Source organism: Corythoichthys intestinalis, chromosome 3 (genome assembly GCF_030265065.1).
Source record: "Corythoichthys intestinalis isolate RoL2023-P3 chromosome 3, ASM3026506v1, whole genome shotgun sequence".
Classification (NCBI taxonomy): Eukaryota; Metazoa; Chordata; class Actinopteri; order Syngnathiformes; family Syngnathidae; genus Corythoichthys; species Corythoichthys intestinalis.
The window spans coordinates 33,881,908-33,899,582 of NC_080397.1; the positions used below are offsets into that span (position 1 = coordinate 33,881,908).

At 38.0% G+C, this 17,675-nt stretch overlaps 1 protein-coding gene across 3 annotated transcripts in view; it reads left to right on the forward strand.

The window, feature by feature from the left end:
* Positions 1-17,675, forward strand: part of LOC130913093 (leucine-rich repeat transmembrane neuronal protein 4) — an 89,845-nt gene that overhangs the window by 47,786 nt on the left and 24,384 nt on the right. The window contains exon 3 of one of the 3 annotated variants that reach the window (XM_057831408.1): positions 6,962-7,129. The exons of the other annotated variants lie outside the window; for them this stretch is intronic. The gene's annotated coding sequence lies outside the window, so the exon portion shown is untranslated. Of the gene's footprint in view, positions 1-6,961; positions 7,130-17,675 lie in introns of those variants that run through there. 3 annotated transcript variants of the gene reach the window in all.

Sequence of the window (17,675 nt, forward strand, 5' to 3'; positions counted from 1 at the left end):
CTGTTTGTTATTGGGGACGAAATTGATTTGTTTCATTTCTATTCTTAGTTTCACTCTTCAAGTGATGGTTGAATAAAGTCAGCAAATTATACCAACGTCTTCTGCATCGTCATTTGGGAGTTTAGCTAGCTGTATAGCCAGGACTGAGCCTTAGCCTCTCTGTGAGGACAGCGCAGTCGTATTCCCTCCCGATGCAGTTATCTCCACCTTGCAATGACTGCAAGTCGCTTTGTTGTATTTTTTCCTCGTGAAGTGAAGACACACTTTCGAGCGTTTGAACCTACGTGCTGTTATTGTTATGTTTATGGCTGCAATGCTCGTGCTTACCCGTCGTAACCTTTTATTTTCACACTCTTTCCTGGTGAAGTGTAGTCAAACTTTGGAGCGAATTTTTTTGGGCGCCATGCTAGTTTGATGCGTCTGGACAACAACACACGTCACGACGCAATACGCGTCTTTAGGAATCGTTAAAGGGATCGTTAAGGCTTTTTCATTGTGATGTCGAGGCCTCGAAACACTCGGAACTGTTTCCGAATTGGAATCAGATTTCGATTCCCATCCCTAAACGACATGATGCATTTGATATTTTACAATATTTGGTATAATCACAGCAACAGGGTTCTAAATCTGTACTAATGTTAGCTTTTTCTCAGGTGAAACTAGCTGTTTAGCTAGCTGTTACCGCTGAGAAATAGGCCAAGGTTCCTTATTTAGAGAAGCCAAGAATTTTGTATTTTTATTATTTTTATTTATTTTTATTTCTTGCTCTTAAAATATGCGTCAAAGGGCTGTAAGAGTTCTAGTGAAACAATCAATCAAGGCTGAATATTTTATAAAACTATGAAAAATAATAATTTGCTCTTTAGGAAAACTGATCATGTCAGATCCAGCGTGTCATGTGATTTATTGCTTTCTTCTTCCTCTACCATGCTAAAAATGGTTATCGTAACATTTTTGCATGCAAGTTGGTTTCATGTTTCACGAATACAAATCAAATATTTGAAATACAGCATTATGATTCCCAAAACGAATGTTCCCACAGTTATAGAAAAATAGCAAGGAAACAGTGCCCAAATGTCATTTTAACTGTTTTATACTAGATTTAATTTCAACATTACAATAATAATATTTTAGGGGATGCCCCATTCAGACTTAAACCCTTTCAGAAATATCCCGGTAAATTCCCATTTAAGGTGACGTGGGATTTACCCACGTCATTGCACTCACGCATAGAATAACGTGGGTTGCACACTTTCGCACACTTGTCCCGTGTTGCCGACTCGGCGCTCTGTGTTTGGGGAGGGCGGCTGGCATGATTTTATAACCCAGACATTACGGCAAAAAAATAAACCACACATTTCCAAAAATGGGCGATGGACTCTCTTCCTCGGCTCTACGATCCAGGAGCAATTAAAAGTAATTTCATTATGTTTTCAGTTTTCCAATTCCATAATTGCGATGTTTGTTTAACGCTTTTCTTTTTAAAAATTTTTTTTAAAAATTTTTTGTTTATTTATTTAATTTTTTTTTATTTTTTATTTTTTTTATACCTGTCCTGTTCAGCTGTTTGACACGGAGAATGGAATTCTAAGTATTCGGTTGGTCTGAACAGTTTTAATGTTTCACATTAAGATTATGACATAGTCAAATTGGGATCATTCAACATACCTCATTTATTATGACACAGCATCGAACAGGAAGGGATTATGGGGCAACAGAAAAAAAGAAACACAAGAAAAGAAAGAAAGGAAAAGCAACAACAGGAAATACACTAAGTATTTATATGTTGGTGCTATCGTCAGCTAGATGTATTTCTGGTTGACACCATGTGGGGGGGGCTGTTGACCAGGGAAAGAAGGGGAGGGGGGTGGGGGAGACTATAAACTAAGTGATTGGGAGGGGTACAGTGTACACAATCAGCACTGTAAACGTGTGAATCCTTTGTGAGTGTAAGCCTGTTGGCAACCGACCCTACGCCGCCCCACCGCCAATCCCAGCACCGGGACCCCCCACCCGAGCGCGCCCAATCACAACCAGTTGCACGCGAGCCCAACCAAACACGCGGGAATGGCGGGGCCTGCCGTGAGGAGGTAACCGTTAGCACCCCCCCCCAACAGGTCCCATCCATCCCACAACCTTGGTGTGTTTACCGCTTTTCGTCTTACTTCGAAGAAAGAGGAAATGACGGTCGGCCTGCCATGATATTTACGTCATCAGCCATCGTGCTGTGACCCGGCAATTTAACGCCTGTTTTCACACAAACCGCTTCCCGGGAAAGTCCCGGACATTATACAAAGGCTATGTCTACACTTAGCAGGGTTTTTTAAAACCGAGGATCCTGCCCTAATTCGCTGGGAAAAAATAATTACGTCCACATAAATCACTTTTGGAGAAAAAAAAAAAGCTTCCACAGCTGAATGGAAGCAAAAAAGCACCTGCCTATTTTACTCCAAATGTAAACATTGGTCTCATGTGTGAAGTAGGGACAAAGTTTGTCGTAGTCAGTGACGTTTCCACAGTTAAATCTTCAGTTATCATTGTCCACATGATGGCCCCACAAAGGCAGAATTCACAAATCTTCTCTTTGGACGGCGTTTTTAAGAACCCTTGTTTAAATGTGCAGGTGAATGATAGGCCAAACCGTAAAAAAAGTTATTGTTTTTGCCAAATACCCTGTTTCGTGTAGACATGGCCTAGGAAGCGACTCGGTAAATGTCCACGTCATCTCCGTGTCAATCGACCCAGAAAATTTCTTTCACACATAAGAGCTACCCGTTTAAATCCCTGGATTTTAATGGTGTTTAGATATGTGTGAAAGGGGCTTTAATTAGTATTTTTAAAAACACTTTCAAGCACTCTTTTGTTGTTTTTTTAGTTGTGGTCTCCACAAAAGTAGATTTACTGAAAAACTGCATGTTTTTTTACTTTATATGTGGATGCTGTGAAAATGAGAGAAGTGAGATGTAAAATATCCTCCAATTCTGGAATGACCCAACTATTTGACGTGACTGGAGAATGGTGACCTGTAGGAAACTCCTGTGCTGAAAGTGAACTAAAACTGTACAAAACAAACAATGTAATACTATTAGGGCATGAACTTTAATCAGCTTTGTCTGACTAAGACACTAGTTGTTCTTTTTACAGTCTCCCCACTGTCCATGCTAAAAATAAGGCAGTAGCTTTCAGGCGAGAACTCTTTCGGAGTTAATGTGATTGGTGAACGTAGTAGATTAATAGTCAGTCCTTAATCTGCTTGTTATCCGTGCTCTATTGTGAGCATTGTTGAATTATCAAATGGAGCTCACTGGATGTTGGGATCATTTTGTGTCCATCTACGGTATTCTACAACGCTTCAAGAGCACATTCACAGGTGAGGTTTGACCTAGAAAGACAGACGGACTAACTGAGACATCCTGCTTTGTCAGATTAACTAAATATTTGCACCGGGACAAGGAACTTGTTCCCCAAGGTGACCTCTGGGGAAATGCTGTCAGGTTTCTCAAGGTGATGGCTGACCTGCATTAGGCTATATGACAAGCACACTGGCTGGATAAGAGTCATTTATCTTCATAAAGTGGACCATCAAAGTGATGTGGCTGCAGAGTAACTAGTTAAGCAGAGGAAGGCTTACAAGGAGAGAGAGGAGAGGAGCCAACGGGGCCATGGAAAAGCATTTCAGATTAAATAAAAATGCTCATTCCTTAACTGGAACCCAGCGTGCTACCAGTTAGAAGCTGTCATTTTCATCCAAATATCGTGCATAACAGCGACTATATTTCTCTACGTGATTTAGTACATGTCCTTCATAATAATGTGACATACAGCACTTTAGGAAATGCCATCATCATCATCTGATCATCCGCCATGTCACTGATGCATTTCAAGGTGCCAGCAGTTTGTCTATAATAAAAACTATGTTATTGGCACAGGCAGTGAACAAACAAGGACAATAGCATCGCCCACAGTTGAACAATTCATTGTGATGAGGAAATCCAAGGGGGAAAAACTGTTGACAACTAATCTCTTGCAAGTGCCATGCAAAATCGCTACAGTGATGACAATGTCTGGCACAAAGCCACGATGATTAGAATACAGAGTGAGTGATGAGTGGTGCATGGCAAGAAAGATGGACTGGGTGTTCGTTACCTGTGGCTCTTCCTGCTACCATCTGCTTGGTCTTGAAAATTTAAGACAGGCCTGACAAGGCAGCAGCAAATATACCCATAAGTGGGTGCAAAGTGCTTTTCTTGTTAGCGCTTCCGTCGCAGCTGCTTCACCACAAATTACCTTGAATGTTTGCTTTTATTTTCAAGCTGTAGCGCTCAAGTGGCACAAAAGCGGGAAGGAGGTTTGACATAGCAGTGACATTACAGTATGTAGCCTTTTAATTTTCAAACTGCCATCCCTACAAGGATTCTACCCTTGGCGACTTCCCGTTGTGTCTGTATAGAAAGGGCCGCTCCTGGTGTTGTAATTACAGTTACTCGTGTTGACTTCGGTTATGATTGTTTGCTTTTCCACACAGCTGCACTTAGAAAGATTAAAAAATAACAATAACAAAAAGAAAGATGCATCATAGACTTCATAATGATATTGACGGGACACTCTACGCCACGCCTTCAAGTAGGGGGCCATCCCACAGTCCGCTTCAGTTATTCGCAGTCGGTCGCAGTTATTTAACACATGCAGCGATGCAACGCTGGATTTAGGTTGGAAAAATACGAAAGCTGTACCGCATACAGGAAGGATTGTTTCAGGAGTGATTTGTTCGAGGATTCAAGGTAATTATTACATTTTTAGTACCATGCATGCATTTTGAAACGTTGCAAAAAAAAAAAAAAAAAAAAAAAACAATGGGAGAAATTAACCGCTACGACATTGGCGTCATTATTCGCAATATTTACGTAAAATAAATGCTAACTGCCCTTTTTTTTAAAAACAATTTTGCTTTTAACCAAGAATTGACACTGTTTTATGTTCATATCTATAAAGAATTTAGGGATTTAAGCATTTATTCACAAGAATTTTCAACGTAAAAAGCTCTTTGTGGTGATAAGGTGGCACAACAGTGGCTTAAAGACTAGCAGCACATTCGACATATTTACGTAAAATAAATGCTAACTGCCAGGTTCTTTTCTCTTTTAACAAAGAATCGAGACTGTTTTACGTTCATATCTATAAAGAATTCAGGGATTTAAGCATTTATTCAAAATAATTTTCATCATAATAAGCTCTTTGTGATGGTAAGGCGGTGCCACAGTGGCTTAAAGACTAGCAGCACATTCAAGATATTTATGTAAAATAAATGCGAACTGCCCGTTTTTTTTTTTTTTTTTTTGCTTATAACCAAGAATCAAGACTGTTTTACGTCCATATCTATAAAGAATTCAGGGTTTTAAGGATTTACTCACAAGAATTTTCATCATAAAAAGCTCTTTGTGGTGGTAAGGCGGCGCCACAGTGGCTTAAAGACTAGCAGCACATTCAAGATATTTATGTAAAATAAATGCTAACTGCCCTTTTTTTTGTTTTTGTTTTTTGCTTATAACCAAGGATCAAGATTTTTTTACGTCCATATCTATAAAGAATTCAGGGTTTTAAGCATTTGCTCACAAGAATTTTCATCATAAAAAGCTCTTTGTGGTGGTAAGGCGGCGCCACAGTGGCTTAAAGACTAGCAGCACATTCAAGATATTTATGTAAAATAAATGCTAACTGCCCATTTTTTTGTTGGGTTTTTTTTGCTTATAACCAAGAATCGAGGCTGTTTTACGTCCATATCTATAAAGAATTCAGGGATTTAAGCATTTATTCACAAGAATTTTCAACGTAAAAAGCTCTTTGTATTTGTACTCGGTCAGCTTTGACGGAGATAGGCCCCTATTAATTGGCCCCGCGCCCCTTGTCCCATCAATATTATGATGAAGTCTATGGATGTATTTACACACTCAGAGCTTTGTCGCCACCATAACACTGTTAGGAAAAGAGGGAAAGCTAATGCTCATAGTGCTCTCACTTTTGGAGTTATGGCTAGAACAGTAAAATTACTTCCAGCTGGAATGGTAACATTACTCGGAATTATCTGCAATCAAAGTCGAGTCCTATTAGAATTTGTCTTTATCGTGATATTTCTGCTGATGCAAACAACTAAAAAGATTTGTTTCAATTAGTGCTGCCAAGTGATTACTCGCAGTTAATCACATTTTTGCATATTTAACTCGTAGTTAACTCTTTTTTTTGTAAAAAAAAAACAAACAAAAAAACCTTGATTTCTGTCCCATTATTTTATCAAATTTTAATACTAGTGCCGTCAAGCGAGTAAAAGCTGAATCACATGCATTCCATAGTTAACTAGCGATTAATCGCATTTTGTTTTCATTATTTTCATTTTTTTAAATGCAAAAACGACTATAGACAAGTTTCCGAGGTACTTCAGCTCTACTTCCGCATTTCTGCTCGCGACTTCCGTTTTACACTTTTTATAACCATAACAACAGTGGAGCTGGAGTGGGATTACTCATCAAAATCCCTCAAAAAAGACAATTTGGAAATACCGCATCCATCTGCCATCATCGCGACATGGGAGGACAGCATGTTAATGAAAGCAGATGTGGAACCAAGCCCATGCCGTCACAAAGACCGGGTGTTTATGTTGCCATGTTGCCGCTGTGTTATTAAAGATATGTTCTTCCTATTCTTGCATTTTCATGTGTCTAGTGCTCCAAAAAAACTAAAGCTAAAGTCTTGGGCATGAAATGACTTGTTGTCTTTGATATTGTTATTACGATGATGATTGTAATTATGATGATGTTTAAAATTATTTACCACAACTACTGTACTGCTGTGGCTGCAACACATGCTATCTGTTGCTAGCCTGTTGCTAATCAGTACGTGTAGGATGGCACAATTATGTAAATCCATAAATGCGAGTGTTACAAGTTTTTTGTTCGTTTGTTTACAGGCGGGAAACACTGTTAGGCAAGGGAAGACAGCTTGATGTGCTTCATAACATCACTCGCTGTACGTTGATGGACATATCGAGACTACATGCATTCTACTTTGATGATGGAAGGCTCAACTTATTTGCCAACTTCGTTAATATTTTTCTAATAATTTGTGATTTATTTACCTGTTTGCACATCCACCAATTGTATTAGATAAAAAAAGAAATGGAATCATGCTGTCCAAAAGTTTTATTGTGATCAATATCTGCAATTAAAAAAAAGTTTGACATCCTATTTGTTTTTATACATATGACCATGTGTGATGAGCTCATAATACCATAACTATAATCTAAACAGATGAACAATACCTTGTAGTATTTCCTTATAACAACAAAATCTGTGTCAGCCCTTCTGCATTCGGCAACTGTAATATTATTTGTAATTTCGCCAAATTTTAGTCATTCAAGTGGCCGGCATATCACTCTGCACCTCATGTTAACACAGGGTGCACAGATTGTTAAAATTTTGTCCACGAACGATAAACGAAGTGATAAGAACAAACGCACAACACAGAAATTCCTGGAGCTTCATCTACGTCGTGCTGAATCCATTTATGGAGATTCCGTCGGTTCCTCTGGTTTGATTTTGCAGTTTTAACTTTCTCTACACACTGTTTACCTCAACCGCACTTCATGTTGTTCTGTCTAAACCAAAAGTCCGTAGCAGTAACTGTCAAAGTTGGCGCCGCCCATGTTTCGCTCAGGAAACTTGTCTCTATATTTTAAGTTTTAAATGTACACCTATTAGCACAAGAGTTGATCGATGTGCTTACCTGACATAATTTAAATGTAAGCCTCATCAGAAACAAGAGTTGGGCAACTTGGATAATAAATATAAATAATAAATAAATAAATAAAGATCATTTAAATATCCATTTTCCCTAAAATAACTTCAAATAAAATTATGTCCGCTCACAGTTCTGAGCTCAAAGGTACAAAGTGCCTGCGTGGAGTTTCTATTTTAATTTTTTGGGACAATCTATAACATTTGTATTTTATTTTATACATCTTTATTTTATATACTTTACCTTTTTATATACAGTACATGTACACTCACCGGCCACTTTATTGGGTACTCCATGCTAGTAACGGGTTGGACCCCCTTTTGCCTTCAGAACTGCCTCAATTCTTCGTGGCATAGATCCAACAAGGTGCTGGAAGCATTCCTCAGAGAGTTTGGTCCATATTGACATGATGGCATCACACAGTTGGTGCAGATTTGTCGGCTGCACATCCATGATGCGATTCTCCCGTTCCACCACATCCCAAAGATGCTCTATTGGATTGAGATCTGGTGACTGTGGAGGCCATTTGAGTACAGTGAACTCATTGTCATGTTCAAGAAACCAGTCTGAGATGATTCCAGCTTCATGACATGGCGCATTATCCTGCTGAAAGTAGCCATCAGAAGTTGGGTACATTGTGGTTATAAAGGGATGCACATGGTCACCAACAATACTCAGGCAGGCTGTGGCGTTCCAACGATGCTCAATTGGTACCAAGGGGCCCAAAGAGTGCCAAGAAAATATTCCCCACACCATTACACCACCACCACCAGCCTGAACCGTTGATACAAGGCAGGATGGATCCATGCTTTCATTTTGTTGACGCCAAATTCTGACCCTACAATCCAAATGTCGCAGCAGAAATCGAGACTCATCAGACCAGGCAACGTTTTTCCAATCTTCTATTGTCCAATTTCGATGAGCTTGTGCAAATTGTAGCCTCAGTTTCCTGTTCTTAGCTAAAAGGAGTGGCACCCGGCGTGGTCTTTTGCTGCTGTAGCCCATCTGCCTCAAAGTTCAATGTACTGTGTGTTCAGAGATGCTCTTCTGCCTACCTTGGTTGTAACGGGTGGTTATTTGAGTCACGGTTGCCTTTCTATCAGCTCGAACCAGTCTGGCCATTCTCCTCTGACCTCTGGCATCAACAAGGCATTACTGCCCACAGAACTGTCGCTCACTGGATATTTTTTCTTTTTCGGACCATTCTCTGTAAACCCTAGAGATGGTTGTGCGTGAATATCCCAGTAGATCAGCAGTTTCTGAAATACTCAGACCAGTCCTTCTGGGACAAACAACCATGCCACATTCAAAGTCACTCAAATCCCCTTTCTTCCCCATACTGATGCTCGGTTTGAACTGCAGGAGATTGTCTTAAACCATGTCTACATGCCTAAATGCACTGAGTTGTCGCCATGTGATTGGCTGATTAGAAATTAAGTGTTAACGAGCAGTTGGAGAGGTGTATCTAATAAAGTGGCCGGTGAGTGTATACCTTAATGAAATATAACATTTTTTGCCATTGATTCAATATTATTTATGAAATAAATTCCCCAAAATGTTGAAAAAAAGAGATAAAATATATAAACTCACCAAAATGCTTGTCTTCCAAAGCATTTGTATACTTAATTTCATTTTAGGGGGATTTGCGCTCGTCAATCCACCTCAGAAAGCCACATTCTGGGTTAAAACACCAACGTTACATTTTGCCTGAGAACATGGATTTCACCCTGATCCTCCGTGTCCCTGTCCCCGAAAATGGCGAGCTTCAGGCAGCTGCACGTGGAATCGCCCAGAGCCCCCGTTCTGGAAGTTCTCATGGTGTCCACGTTCTTTCATTCCGCACGTTCATTCACAGTTTATCTGCGCATTGCTGATCAATAAATGACATTATAGGTCAAAATCTGCTTCAGAGTGCCACATTTTGGGCTAAAAAAACAAACTGACATTTCACCTGACATGGGGAATTCACGCCAATTCTGCGTGTGCCATATCTAGTCGCTCGTTTAAAATTTTTTAAATTGACATCGTCACACTCCATTATTAACGCGTAAACTGACAGGACTAGTTTTAATACATAATTCTAATAGTTATGGATCTTTGTGAGTCTTTGAAATTGCTTTTCGAATACTTTTTACAAGATTCAATCAGACAGTCGGACTTAAAACCAGTGGCTGGCCTTTTGCCCCTTCAATTGTAGCATATGTGTCCGAAAAGGATCAAACAAGTACTTTTTTTTTATCCCTGTGATTCATTGTCTCGGTTGTATTGTGTGACCAAATGTTGCCCTTTAACTATGTTGGTTCTTTAACTAATCCCGTGTTTGAAGGGAGATGAAATCTACAGCAGGATAATAATGTTTGTGCTTGTGTGCGTGTGTGTGTTCATGTTTTCTGGTCGATAGTAAAGATTTGATGTCGGAGAGGACACTAAATGCAGTATTCACAAAATGAGAGAGTACAACAAACAAAATGCACGCACACCCCCAATACACAATCTTCCACAGCATGAAGAGTTGGACATACAGGCTATTCTTTTCAAATATTGCCATGGCAACTGGACTGGAGTGAAAAGCCCGCACTATAGTGCTGAGAGCACTGGATCCACAACATTTTCAGGCCAAAACAAGGTGACATTTATGCAACATGACAACTTTTCCAGTATTTCTTATTATTACTTATCAAATATTGTCACTCAAAGGTATTTAAAATAAAAATAAAATAATGGGATTGTATTGCAGGTTTATTGCAAAGGTGGTTAAAGTACGCGCACTGTAATTCAGTGCAGTTGCTTATGAAAATGTTAGCTTGATTTATATTCTAAAAATACAATGTGTTCCCAAAAAAGACCAAACTGTAGAAATACAACTTTTATTTTAATATACTATTTCATATGAGGGAGTTTTTTTAAGGAACGTACAGGCACACCACACCTAAATTCTTGCAGCCAAAAGAATCTTACACTAATGTTTAATACCACAAATGGAAAGTTTTGCTTGTGCCCTTCTGATTTGAAAAAAAAAAAAAAAAAATTATGAATAAATCTATTTAAAATGAGCTGGACATCAGTATATTTTAACCCATTTCAGTGCCCAATTATTTTTCCAAATTTTCAGTATTATTGTTAGATAACTCAAACTGCATTTTTTTTTATAGCAGAGAAAGGTCAAATAACAGCATAACTGCCTTTTCATTCCGTAGCAGTCACATTTTTTAAATTCCATCTACCTGTACAGGTACAATATGCAGACATCAAGTCCCAAGTTCCTATTTTCACAGAACTGTTTATGATTTTCTTATTTTTTAGCATTTTGCATTTAGCATTTTGAATACCACTACCAAGATGTATTAGAAAAGAAAGGTCATGTAAGCATAAATGTCATTGCTATTTTCCATACTGCTGATTTGCAATCAAATTATAACACCTTATTAACAGTTGTCATGCTTTTAATGTAATCACCTTATTCATTTATGACACAAGGTAAAACAATAAAAAACTCAGAAATCCTACGATTATTACAGTGTTTTATGTCTATTGTGTTATAATGTTAAATCAACAACTTTACAAGGCAAAAAACATTTAATCAGTGGTTTGTTAAATAAATCACCTTGCAGTCTTCATTCAAATGCTTGCGCAAACTAAATCAGCTCAATCTGCAAATCATCTCTGGTATTAATTAGCTTGGCAGGCAGATAGCCATCTAAGGATTTGATCTGACCAGAACAAGAAAGAGAGTGAATATTAACCTGTCTTTGTTTTAGTGTCTGGACTCCCAATGAATGCCTTGAGTATTTATGGCTCGGTGTTTTTATTTGGTGGGATGGTTATGGCTGTTTTGCTCTCAGAGCTCTGTCCATTGCTCCCACATGGAAGAAAATGATTTCATTTAGGTCATATAGAGGGATCTTGGTTCAAGGTTAAGTAGCGTTTGTTGCAGGGGTTCCCAAGTATGATGCCGCGGGCCAGGACTGAGCTGTGGATCATTTGGTACTGGAGAAAGCAGAAAGTGAAAAGGTAATTTCAAATACATTTAGCTGATTGACGATGACTAACATCGCTAGTGAGCTCCTTGAAAGCAAGAAATAGATTCTTAATCATCGCTGAAGATTGATTGAGTCACACGGATTCAGATGTCGTGTTCCCGTCACCTCCAGATAGGACCGTCAATTATGTAGCGCTCCCAATGAATCTGCATCATCCCTCCCCGCACTTATCCTTATTAAGGACATGCGTGAACTAGCGCCTAACTCACAAACTCTTACTCTACTCAAACTCTGTTAATTGAATTCACGCGTGAGTAGCGTAACATCTGCGTTTTAGCTCATCATCCCTGGCATGACCTATCACATGACTTAATACATAAAATTTACGGGTTGAGTGTAAAGCAATTAGTCCTGCATGGAGAGTGAGTGAAAAGAGGGACAGATTGCGGTAATGCTTCAGATGCTGCTGTAGTGCAGTCAAGTTACTGTATCTGCAGTATCTGGTCTTCATGTAAAGAGAATACCACAAAAGTTGAATAATGACATTATTGTAAATTAAAAGCATTTAAAATGCTATCGAATACTATAGACATCAACCACTTATTGCCAGCCTGTGTTTCCGGTGTTTTGTCGCCCCCTGCTGGCGCTGTGGAGTAATTACTTTGATAAGTTCCAGAACTTTCTGCTGACGTAATCTTATGTCGACGCGAGCTCATAGCGAATGGAGAGAGCTAAATGGGCGAGCTAACGTCTGCATCCATTGTAACAGTGCAGTTCTTGTCATATCACCACATGGTTTGTGCCTTAGGGTTATATTTAGGGATGTTCCAATTGTGTTTTTTTGCTCCCGATCCGATCCCGATCGTTTTAGTTTGAGTATCTACCGATCCCGATATTTCCCGATCCGATTGCTTTTTTTTGCTCCCGATTCAATTCCAATCATTCCCGATAATTTTTCCCAATCATGTACATTTTAGCAATGCATTAAGAAAAAAATGAATAAAACTCGGACGAATATATACATTCAACATACAGTACATAAGTACTGTATTTGTTTATTATGACAATAAATCCTCAAGATGCCGTTTACATTATTAACATTCTTTCTGTGAGAGGGATCCACGGATAAAAGACTTGTAATTCTAATTGTGACTAAATATTGACATCTAGTGGATTTTTATGAGCTTTCAGTAAATGATAATTCAGGCATTTAAGTTCTGCCCAAATGCATGATGGGAAGTGCACCCATGACTGTGCGTAGTGCAACCAATTGATATAACTTCTCTGCGTTGGGGTTTTATTGAAGTTGGTAAGGGAATTATTAATTGCTACTTTGCTGTACCATATTGCTGGCCATGATATGTCTAATTGTAAAGAGTGGGGTTGTGAAACATTAGCCATTTAAAAGTGGCTCCAAAGGTTGCTTATCTTCACCCTACTCGTCAAATGCTGCCTTCCGTTTCTCTATATGGATAAAATGGCACCATTACAGGTTGAGCGCGATAATGCGAGAATGGGTTGTGCGACGCATGCATTGATTGCATTAAATATTTTAATGTGAAATTTTTATTTTAAATATTAACCGCCGCTATCGGGATGAAATTGATAACCCTAGCTTAAACTTAAAGACTCTGGATGAGTGTAACATATTATGTTTGTAACGTTAAATACAATTAGAAAATGATATAATTTAAAAAATATATATATATTAAAAAAAAGGCATGTCCGATATTTTTTTGCCGATTCCGATACTTTGAAAATGACGTGACCGGACCCGATCGATAGGGGTGCCGATCGATCGGGTCCGACATCTCTAGTTATATTCTTCCTTTGTTTTATACTCATGAGTGTTGTGTAGTATTTTGTAGATGTGTATATTTTGTTTTGTTTGCATTTGTGGTAAAATGTGGTTATGTCATTTCATCGCTGGCAAGTTGTACTACCAGGTGCTATTCAAATTGACACGTGGTGTATTCTTTGCTTTATTTTGCGACTTTATTTCATACTATTGACACAATGTTTTGTTGTTTTACAGAAAAAAAAGTATGCGTGCTCTTGTGAAGAGAAAGATAACGACCGTAAAGCCAATTCAACTGTACTCCAGCGTCTAACTTCTCTATAGAGCTTGCTACCTGTCGATTTGTGATACCACACACACACACACACAGGACAGAATAAGTGTCTTATTGTCATTTTGCACTTGCACTTAATCCAAAAACCAATGTTTGCATAATTTTGATTTCAACAGTAAATATAGTTGTGCAATATAGGCACTTTTTCCATAACTTTAATTACAGATGTTCTCTTATTTTTCACAGAATGTTTATTTGGAAAACCTTTACGTTGTTACATTTATCACTATTAAAGCATCTAGTGGGGTATCACAATACAATGAGCCATAATGTATTCAAGGATATCGGTTAAAAGGTTATTAGCTAATTAATTTAATCTCTATTCAAGTATAAAGTATGAAATACTTCCCAAAACAAAAGATACTCCAATTCAACACAAGCAAATATCAACAAGCAGTTCAAAATGTGTGACAGTGAATTTTTCATTGATTTCCAAAATAAAATAATAATAATACTTTAAAAAAAGGAATTAAAAAATAAATAAATAAACGGTTATCTGTTGAAAGGTTATTGGCTGATTTATTTAATCTCTATTCAAGTATAAAGTATGAAATACTTCCCAAAACAAAACATACTCCAATTCAACACAAGCAATTATCAACAAGCAGTTCAAAATGTGTGACAGTGAATGTTTCATTGATTTCCAAAATAAAATAATAATACATTAAAAAAAGGAATTTAAAAAAAAAAAAAAGCAAGACATTATTATTTTAGGTCAAGGCAGAATATTTGATTCAGCAACAGTACACATTGTGAGAAACCTGTTGGAAGAACATCTCTTGGAATGCCGCTTTCAGTATTTATTGAAATCCTAAAACTAAAGCAGTGTAAAGATTGAGAAAAATTTTGTCTGTCAACAAAAATGGTGTTTTTAAAGCAGCCAAGCAGGTTGACAATGAGCATTCAATCTGAACTAAGATGATTATACTATACTGCATTATCATTAAGCATGTATGTGTCAGTCTAGCCCTCATAATACCTTTGTGCTTGCCTCATTATCTATGATTTGCTACATTATCCATGTGTGAAATAACCTGGACTGGTAAATGAAATGGTTTGGCCTTGTACAATGTATTCAAAAGATGGCTGCTCATATCATATTTCCTTTAGTCACTTCTATTATGTTATTCCTGCAGTGCATAATTTATTGCATTAATTTATTTTCGACTTATGTATACTGTATGTATATATGTATAAACAGTGGGCTAAATAAGTATTTAGTTAACCACTAAATGTGCAAGTTCTTCCACTTAAAAATATTAGAGAGGCCTGTAATTGTCAACATGGGGAAAGCTCAACCATGAGACACAGAATGTTGAAAAAAATAACAGAAAGGGAAAAAAACAGAAAATGATATTGTTTGATTTTTAAAGAATTTATTTGCTAATCATGGTGGAAAATAAGTATTTGGTCAATACCAAAAGTTCATCTTAATACTTTGTTATGTACCCTTTGTTGGCAATAACGGAGGCCAAATATTTTCTGTAACTCTTCACAAGCTTTTCACACACTATTGCTGGTATTTTGGCTCATTCCTCCATGCAGATCTCCTCTAGAGCAGTGATGTTTTGGGGCTGTCTTTGGGCAACATGGAATTTCAACTCCCTCCACAGATTTTCTATGGGGTTCAGATCTGGAGACTGGCTAGGCCACTCCAGAACCTTGAAATGCTTCTTACGAAGCCACTCCTTTGTTGCCCTGGCTGTGCGTTTGGGATCATTGTCATGCTGAAAGACCCAGCCACGTCTCATCTTCAATGCCCTTGCTGATGGAAGGAGATTTTCACTCAAAATCTCTCGATACATGGCCCCATTCATTCTTTTCTTTACACACATCAGTCGTCCTGGTCCCTTTGCAGAAAAACAGCCCCAAAACATGATGTTTCCACCCCCATGCTTTACAGTGGGTATGGTGTTCTCCGGATGCAATTCGGTATTCTTTCTCCTCCAAAACGAGAACCTGTGTTTCTACCAAAAAGTTCTATTTTGGTTTCATCTGACCATAACACATTCTCCCAGTCCTCTTCTGGATCATCCAAATGCTCTCTAGCGAACCGCAGACATGCCTGGACATGTACTTTCTTCAGCAGGGGGACACGTCTAGCAGTGCAGGATTTGAGTCCCTGGCGGCGCATTGTGTTACTGATAGTAGCCTTTGTTACTGCGGTCCCAGCTCTCTGTAGGTCATTCCCGTGTGGTTCTTGGATTTTTGCTCACCGTTCTTGTTATCATTTTGATGCCACGGGGTGAGGGAGTTGAAAGTTCGTGTTGCCCAACGACAGCCCCAAAATATCTAGAGGAGATCTGCATGGAGGAATGAGCCAAAATACCAGCAACAGTGTCTGAAAAGCTTGTGAAGAGTTACAGAAAATGTTTGGCCTTCCGTTATTGCCAACAAAGGGTACATAACAAAGTATTGAGATGAACGTTTGGTATAGACCAAATACTTATTTTCCACCATGATTTGCAAATAAATTCTTTAAAAATCAAACAATGTGATTTTCTTTTTTTTTTTTTTCCCACATTCTGTCTCTCATGGTTGACGTTTACCCATGGTGACAATTACAGGCCTCTCTAATATTTTCAAGTGGGAGAACTTGCACAATTAGTGGTTGACTAAATACTTATTTGGCCCACTGTATATACATATACATACAGCATGTCGCCACAGAAAATTGCATTCCGTGTCAAACACCCGCCTCTGCTTAGATTACAATTACCAGTACATATCTTTAATAATGCTTTTAACTCATGTTTTTAATGTCATTAGAGAAAGCATATTGTGGCCAGTAAGTATAGAATGAGATTATAGTCACTTGAAATACATAGTGACACTTCTCATTTTTCATTTTAGTGTTTTATGGTGCTAAAAGTCAACAGAAACAGTGTGTACGTTCGCAAAGGATTCAAACAAAGGATGTGGTGTGTCCCTCTCAGCTCTACACTAATTCAATCGGAATATTGTTTGCATTGGCAAAACCATACAAAAATCATATGCCTCATCATATTTTGTGTAAGATGGTTTTATACATTAGTGCATGTGATAACAGCATCTGGCATTTGATCAAATTGGATTACTGTAGGTTCCCATCCAAATGGAAAAAAAGCCTATGCTGCAGATTTATTTTTCTTGTCATATAGATTAGCGGAACGGCATCCTGGACAGCTGTATTTATAACCCACAATGCTGGTAAAGATTGAAAGCAGCATGTAGCTCGACCAAAAATACATGGTGTTTTTATTATTGCAGCCTTTATTATGAGAAATTAAAAAATACATCATTTCAAGTCAACAACTGCAAATGCTAAGAATATACAAATTTTTGGTTTTCAAGAAGATCATTTAGAAACAGTTTAACCTACAGTATGTAGCCTACATATATACAGGTGACCCAGTCAGACTGTCACAGAAATAAAATACATACTCAACATTCAAATGCATTTCCCTCATAACATATTGAATTTAGTGGGAATTAATTCATACATCAGTCTTTTTTGGCACCAAAACTGGGTTATTTATATCTACATTCATCATTGAAAAGCACCATGTTGTTCCACACACAGTCCACACAGCAAATAAAAGCAAATCTCAGCATGCAATGCTAACATAGATGAGCAAAAAATAGGATAAGCAGCATTAGGAGATGATAAATCCCCACATCTGTGGGATTATGGTTATTTTGACAAATGCTTTGGAAAGAATATGTAATTACAAAGTGGGTATGAAAGTCTTTAAAAACACATTTTGAACATTGTAGCACCTACATTTGACAACCT